The sequence below is a fragment of the Hyalella azteca genome, unplaced genomic scaffold (assembly GCF_000764305.2).
Source record: "Hyalella azteca isolate HAZT.00-mixed unplaced genomic scaffold, Hazt_2.0.2 contig10446, whole genome shotgun sequence".
NCBI classification, from domain to species: domain Eukaryota; kingdom Metazoa; phylum Arthropoda; class Malacostraca; order Amphipoda; family Hyalellidae; genus Hyalella; species Hyalella azteca.
In genome coordinates this window covers 39113-46146 of record NW_025940486.1, presented here as the reverse complement: position 1 = coordinate 46146, position 7034 = coordinate 39113, and positions in this window count along the sequence as shown.

Genomic DNA, 7034 nt, shown 5'->3' with positions numbered 1-7034 from the left:
GAAATTATATGTTCACAGTTCGCAGCCTCACAGGATATTATCCCAATTAAAACTGGCTTATTTGTAGAATTGTAGCAAATTGGCTGTAGGCTACCCAGCAGTTACAACTTTCAAATATAATAAGGTTTGTCAATTTGCAAGACCATTTCAATTTTGCCGCAAACCCAAAATACCTATCTACACTGAATTGTGAATACACAATTCACTAATACAGCAATACCACTACCGGTAGTTTAAAACAAGGCACATGCCCCTGACACTGATGCCACATGTCAGCATTCAATCATAAATGGTTTCAAATTTCCATTGATGTTGCTTTCAGATTTAGAAATGCATCGTGTAAAAATCAGTCAACGGTTAGAAATTTTTTTTAAAGAATTGAAATAAATAGTCTTACTGATATGGTGACTTATAAACTTGGCAAGGTAAGCTATGTGGTACCCCAAGATGTAATACCCAGATAAACCTATCCTCCAACCCTGAGAACAAATTTGGGCAATGAAACAAATTGTTCCCAAACAACAGTATACTTAGAACTAAGGACCTAAACTCTAACAGCTGGTATTGGATCCTCCCCCAGGTAGCAAAACATATCCTTCCCAGGTTGATTTAGGCCACCCTATGGGGAAAGTTTTGGTTATAGAAATATGGTACTGGGCTAGCCTATGCCTGGTAATGGAATCTGTTGTAAGAGATCAATTGATAGATCATTTGACTGCTAATAATCTCCTATCAGACTGTCAACATGGCTTGATTGCCGGGAGATCCTGCACCACTAACCTCTTGTCAACTCTGAACGAATGGACCCGCCTGCTGGACGAAAGGGAGCCAGTAGATGCAGTGTACCTCGATTTTGCCAAGGCATTTGACAGTGTCCCACATAAGCGGTTGTTGCGTAAATTGAAGTCTTTGGGAATTGAGAGTAATGTACTCAAATGGATCAGAGATTTTCTAGTAGGGAGGCAACAACGTGTCAGTATTAATGGGTCCGTATCAGACTGGGCTTCAGTGCGCAGTGGCGTGCCACAAGGAAGCGTTCTCGGGCCTATTCTATTCATTGCGTTTATAAACGATCTGCCAGAAGCTGTGTCTAGTGTTTGCTCGATGTATGCTGATGACACGAAAATTTATAATACGGTGAAGAATACGTCGCAAAAAGTACAGTTACAAGGGGATCTTGACAGGCTGGTTGACTGGGCTGATAAGTGGCAGCTGCATTTTAATGCTGACAAATGTAAAGTTATCCACCTTGGCAAGAATAATGAACAGCAAGATTACAGTATGAGAAGACACGGTTGCAATGACAGAGTGATGATGTCGAAGTTGACAACGGAAAAGGATTTAGGAGTTAATATTGACAATGAGTTGAAATTTTCTAAGCATATTGAAGGTCAAGTTAATAAAGCCAATAAACGAGTTGGACTGATCAGATGCTCTTTCGAGTTCCTAGATTTAGTAACGATGAAGCAGTTGTTTGTTGCTGTTGTGCGCCCAAACCTCGAGTTTGGAAACGTCGTGTGGTCACCGAAATTTGAAAAGGACAAAAATTTAGTAGAGAGTGTTCAAAGACGCGCAACAAGGATAGTTCCGGGCTTGAAAGGCAAGTCCTATGAGGAAAGATTAAAGATTATGAAGCTTCCAAGCCTCCATTATCAACGTCTGCGTGGGGACCTTATTGAAGTACCGTAAAATGGGGTAACTTAGACCGGCGGGGTAACTTAGACCACTTTTCGTTTTTTTAACAAAAACCCCCAAAAACTCAAAAACTATTTGACATAGAAAAATTTTGTCAATGGGCATTAAAGGCCTAATACTGAGGCTACATAACACAATAGAAAGATTTAAAAAGTTTGCATATCTAATAGGTTAAAAAATTAAAAATGTGACCCATGAAAAAAAGCTATTATTTAAATTTCAAAGCCTGTCAGAGTACCCCTTCCAATTTTTTTATTTTTTGGTTAACTAACTCCAGGTTTTGATGCATTGTAGTAAAACTCTTCTAGTTACCACTGTGTAGAGAGTGAACGAAGATTTAAAGACCTACGGCGACGCATTATCGGCAAAATTTTTGCCTTCAGAAGATCTTGCCGACACATTTAGATTGAAATTCTTGCATTTAATATATTTTTCAGTCTTCAGCCAACTATTTAGAAAAAAAGTAAGGTTTCCGGTACGTTGGATGGATTACGATGCAGCGAAGCTTGTCCGGAAATCAGTTGCGATGAGTTCTTGCAAAAAATGTAAACAACATTTTTTCGATTGCGTAGTTTCGGTCGCATTAGAGCGGTCAGACTGCTTTATTACTTGTTCAGTTGACACTTGCTGTACAACCGGACTGTTATTAGGGTAAAATTAGTTATTTGGGGTAACACGTGCATGCAACCTTGTAATAAGTTCGTGGCTTGTAAATAGTTCGTCATTACTCAGCGTAAATGGCTTTTCATTAAAAATTACCCGGCAACGCATCTTTAAAATGGCCGGCGACGCTTTTGGCTTAAAAATCCATATATTGCCGACGCTGCATCCACCCTCTGCATAGTGGTCTAGTTACACGTGCAAATAACAAATTTTAGGAAAGTCTCATAGTTTGCAAATGGGGGGCACCGCCCCCCAATAGGGGAACTTAGACCACCTAATGTCAGTACTGACGGGGTAACATAGACCGGCTTGGAAGTTAATATAAAATTACCATATATAACATATTTTTTGTTTGACAGCCTATTTATGTTTTTTCTTTATGTTTCAGACTCTACAGTCTTATATATGGTAATTTTAACTTAATTTCCAAGCCAGTCAACATTACCCAATCAGGGCTGCCATTAGGTAGTCACATTTCCCTCATTATGGGGCGGCACCCCCATTTGCTGATTTGCAAACTATGACACAGGACACTTTCCTCAAGTTTGTCTGTCATTTGCATATGTAACTAGAACTCTAGAAGAGTTCTACTACAATGCACCAAAACCTGGAGTTATTTGGAGTCATTTTACCAAAAAATATAATTGATTTTACCACCCGGTCAGCCGGTCTAAGATACCCCAGGAGCTGGGGTAACAAAGAGTCAAAGACCATCACTTTTTTTGAAATTACATAAAGACTATGAGAGGCACTCACTGAGGCAGCAGCCAGCAATTTATGGTGAGTGAAGCTAGAGTATAAACCTGTATTTTGCATATTTCAATTCAAGTTTAATTTAGCTAGTAAAAAAATGGCATCATTTATAAAAAAGTGGTCTAAGTTACCCCATTTTACGGTATACAAGTATACTCATGGCTTATACAAGGTCCCAGAACGATTACAAGAATTTGAAACAAGAACCAACACCAGGGGCCACGGCTATAAACTAAAAAAAACAGCGTTGGAAACTTGGAACACATCCATGCAACAACATTTCTTCTCGCTTTGAGTCACCGACATGTGGAAGTTGGAACATCCTCCCTGATAGCATCGTTGAAGCTCCGAGTATGAACATCTTCAAAAACAGACTAGACGAAGTCACAATTCACGAAGCTATGCAGGAGCATATCTGCATATGTTCAGTCTTAAAATGCCTAGCAAATTACGGACCAGGCAATAAGTCCAGCAGCTATCTCAATCAATCGTCAGCTATGGAAACTGGAAAGATCAGGTTCCAAAGCCCGGATCCCTTGTGAATCAAGTCACGAAAAGTTCAAGAATCGGCAACAGGCCATGGGCCTATTTCTTCAACGCCGACACTTCTATTCTATTCTATACGCCGTATACGGCACTAACGGCAGAACCGTAGTTCGCCACGTTATGGGCTTGACTCGTGAAGCTGCTTCTTGCAAAGGTGTTTAGAAAAATGCTAGACTAGACTAAAATCTCCATCCCCACTGCAATCATCTCCATTCACCTCTATATGTAACCTATAAAGTTTTAACCGCAATTCACAACACGTAAAAACTTCTGTAGAGGGTCGAAGAAAAGATGATAGAGGAATTTCGATTTTCAGGATCCGCGTAGTTGTATCCTCTTATTCCGCTATCTACATTATATTAAATAACTTACGGTAATTGTTAAGAATGTTCAACGGGAAAATTGCACGTTTTTAGCGCATTTAGTCATTTATGAAAAAAATGCACTGTTATGCTCGTCATGTCCGTATGTCTGTCCGTCTGTGACTTCACGTCTTCGTCGACGAGAAAATGCGCTCTCTGTCACTCGCGTACGTACAGAGTTATATTTTTTATAATTACGGTAAAGCATGTGACTCATACCTTTGAATGAAAGTTGCTTAACTAATTTTCGTTCAGATGTTCCAAATTATTTCTAGGTAATATGAGAAATTTCGTTCAATCACAATTAATTTTTATTTTTTATCCAATTTAAATAGTTTTTTATTATATTAGCCACCAGGGGTCGCCTGCCAAAGACGGCAGCGCAGCCGTGCACCACCAATTTTGTGCACCAATAAGCCCTGAATCGAACGCCTTGGATCTCTCAGAATATCCTACAATCAGCCGTGCACCACTAGGCTTTGTCCTCCTCCGGCCTTGACCACCACCTGCCGTGCACCACCAGGCCTCGGATCGAATCTGACTTCCGGGCATCGTTAAATTACGTAATTTTAGGTTCACCGCATCTGAGGTTAGGTTTCAGATAGCATAGTTCTGTTCCAAAATTTATCGTCCTTCGACAAGTGGCCGTTCGACCGAGGGCTGGTTCGACCCACGGCCTAGATACGGACGGCTTGAAGTGTTGAAGGCTACGTTCCGGAAGGCAGGAATCATGATGGTCCATTACATCCAGGGCAGTTGTGGTCTTCGGCAGGCGACCCGCCAAAGACCACCAATGCCCTGGACGTAATGGACCATCATGATTCCTGCCTTCCGGAACGTAGCCTTCAACACTTCAAGCCGTCCGTATCTGGGCCGTGCGTCGAACCAGCCCTCGGTCGAACGGCCACTTGTCGAAGGACGATTTATTGCGGATGTCCTAACCTCAGATGCGGTGAACGTAAAATTATGTAATTTAACGATGTCGGGAAGTCAGATTCGATCCGCAGCCTGGTGGTGCACGGCAGATGGTGGTCAAGGCCGGAAGAGGACAAAGCCGAGTGGTGCACGGCTGATTGGTGTAGGTCCGGAGGGGAGCGCAGCCGTGGGTATGATAATTGACTCGTAAAAAATTGACTCGTAAACAGGCCCTGGGCCCAACGCCAACCATCAGCATGCAATATCTACACATAGCCTCAGATCAATGAGCTGTGGGTAACTCCGGCTAACACTAAATCCGCTTTGCACAACACAGCCACTGCTTCACAGCGCCGGAGCCCAAATGGCCGGAGCACAACAGGCCCTACGCCCCTACCGCAACAGGCGGCGCAGGTTAGGTTAGGTTAGGTTAGGAGTAGCTGTTGCGGTAGGGCCTGTTGCGCTCCGGCCAGTTGTGCTCCGGCCTGTATGCACTCCGGCCTGTGACTGAATGGCGCTGTTGTGGTGGGCGCTTTGTGTCAAAAGCCGTGAAGATGCCCGGCTGCGTTACGCACGGGAAGGTACATGAATTGCACTGTGGACTTGGGCTATGTTGACCTCTAGCTATCCACCCGGTCCGGAGAGATCCAAGGCGTTTGATTCATGGCTTATTGGTGGACGAAATTGGTGGTGCACGGCTGCGATCCTGCCACCAGAACCCGACCTTTACACATACTGTCTCTCCATCCCAAGAAAACCTATTCGGACCTGACCTAACCTCGTAGGCTGCAGAAAGGTTAATTAAGTGTCGAGCCAAGTGCGGCGGTAGAGCCTGTCATTGAAGGTAAAGATATATATGCTAGAAGGTAAAGTATTGAATGAAGTGAGAGGTAATGTCTGTTCACTCTGTTGAATTTAGACCTGTAATTGGGTTTAACACCATGGTTGAACTAATACAAGGTTGACCCACGCGCAGCTGTGCCTTCGAATGTCATTTGTTATTCCACCCGTGATGTCACCTTGGTCGTTGTGACGTCACCATGTGACGTCACAGTGTGATTCAAACTGATTTGTAACCCCTGTTTTGCTTAAAATAAGACTAGTTGCAATAATAATAATAATAATAATAATAGCGGTTTCAGCGTTATTAGGCCGTAGGCCTGTCGCCGATTCTTAACATCGCAGAGCATTCACAGCATTTTGCGGTCTCGAACTCGCAACTCACTGCTACAATTCCGCTATGCTTAACCGCCCGGCCTCCTTGCCGATTCTGACCAGAAACTGGCGCACAGAGCTGGGATCGAACCCGCGCCTCTCTGCGACAATCTTGGTACTCTGAACTTTAACCACTGGGCCACCCTGCCCTGCAATGAATAAATATTTTGGTCATTTTAATAAGGTCAATTTTTTTCATGGTTGAACTAATACAAGGTTTTCCCTAGAGCAGATGCGCCTCGCGGCAATCATTTGTTATTCCAACGGTGACGCCACCTTGGCTCTTGTGACGTCACCTCGTGATGTCAAACTGATTTGTAACACCGGTTTTGCTTAAAATAAGACTACTGTAGTTACATGCAGTAAATAAATTTTTGGGCCATTTTTTCATTTTTTTGGGCCATGACGGCTTTTCGCCGCAGAACGGCGAAAAGCCGTCATCGCCGTGTGTCAAACTTATATTAGTTCAACCATGCTTGCAGAGCTGGGCAGCGCTACTTTTAAGGGGACTGGCTACCCTCCGGAAAAACTTCTACAGTTATTATCCGATCATCATGAAACTTCACATACATACGTAAAATGTAAAAAAATAACATTTTGCTTCTATGAATTGAAAAAATTGATAGAAAACGTGAAATTCATAGAAAACGGCTAAAAACGGGTACTGTAGAAAATCTATCTTCTCCTACAAATATCATCCTACAACATCGAGACACGTATCATTCGATTCGTAAAGACCATACCTATCGATTCAAACATGGTTTTTTTCATTTTCCCCATAGTTTTTTTATGCGCGTTTTTCCCATTTTTACCATTTTCCCCCCTCCTCCCCCCCTTCTCCCCCATATAAAAAACGAACCAGACAGAAATTAAAAAAAGTGATAA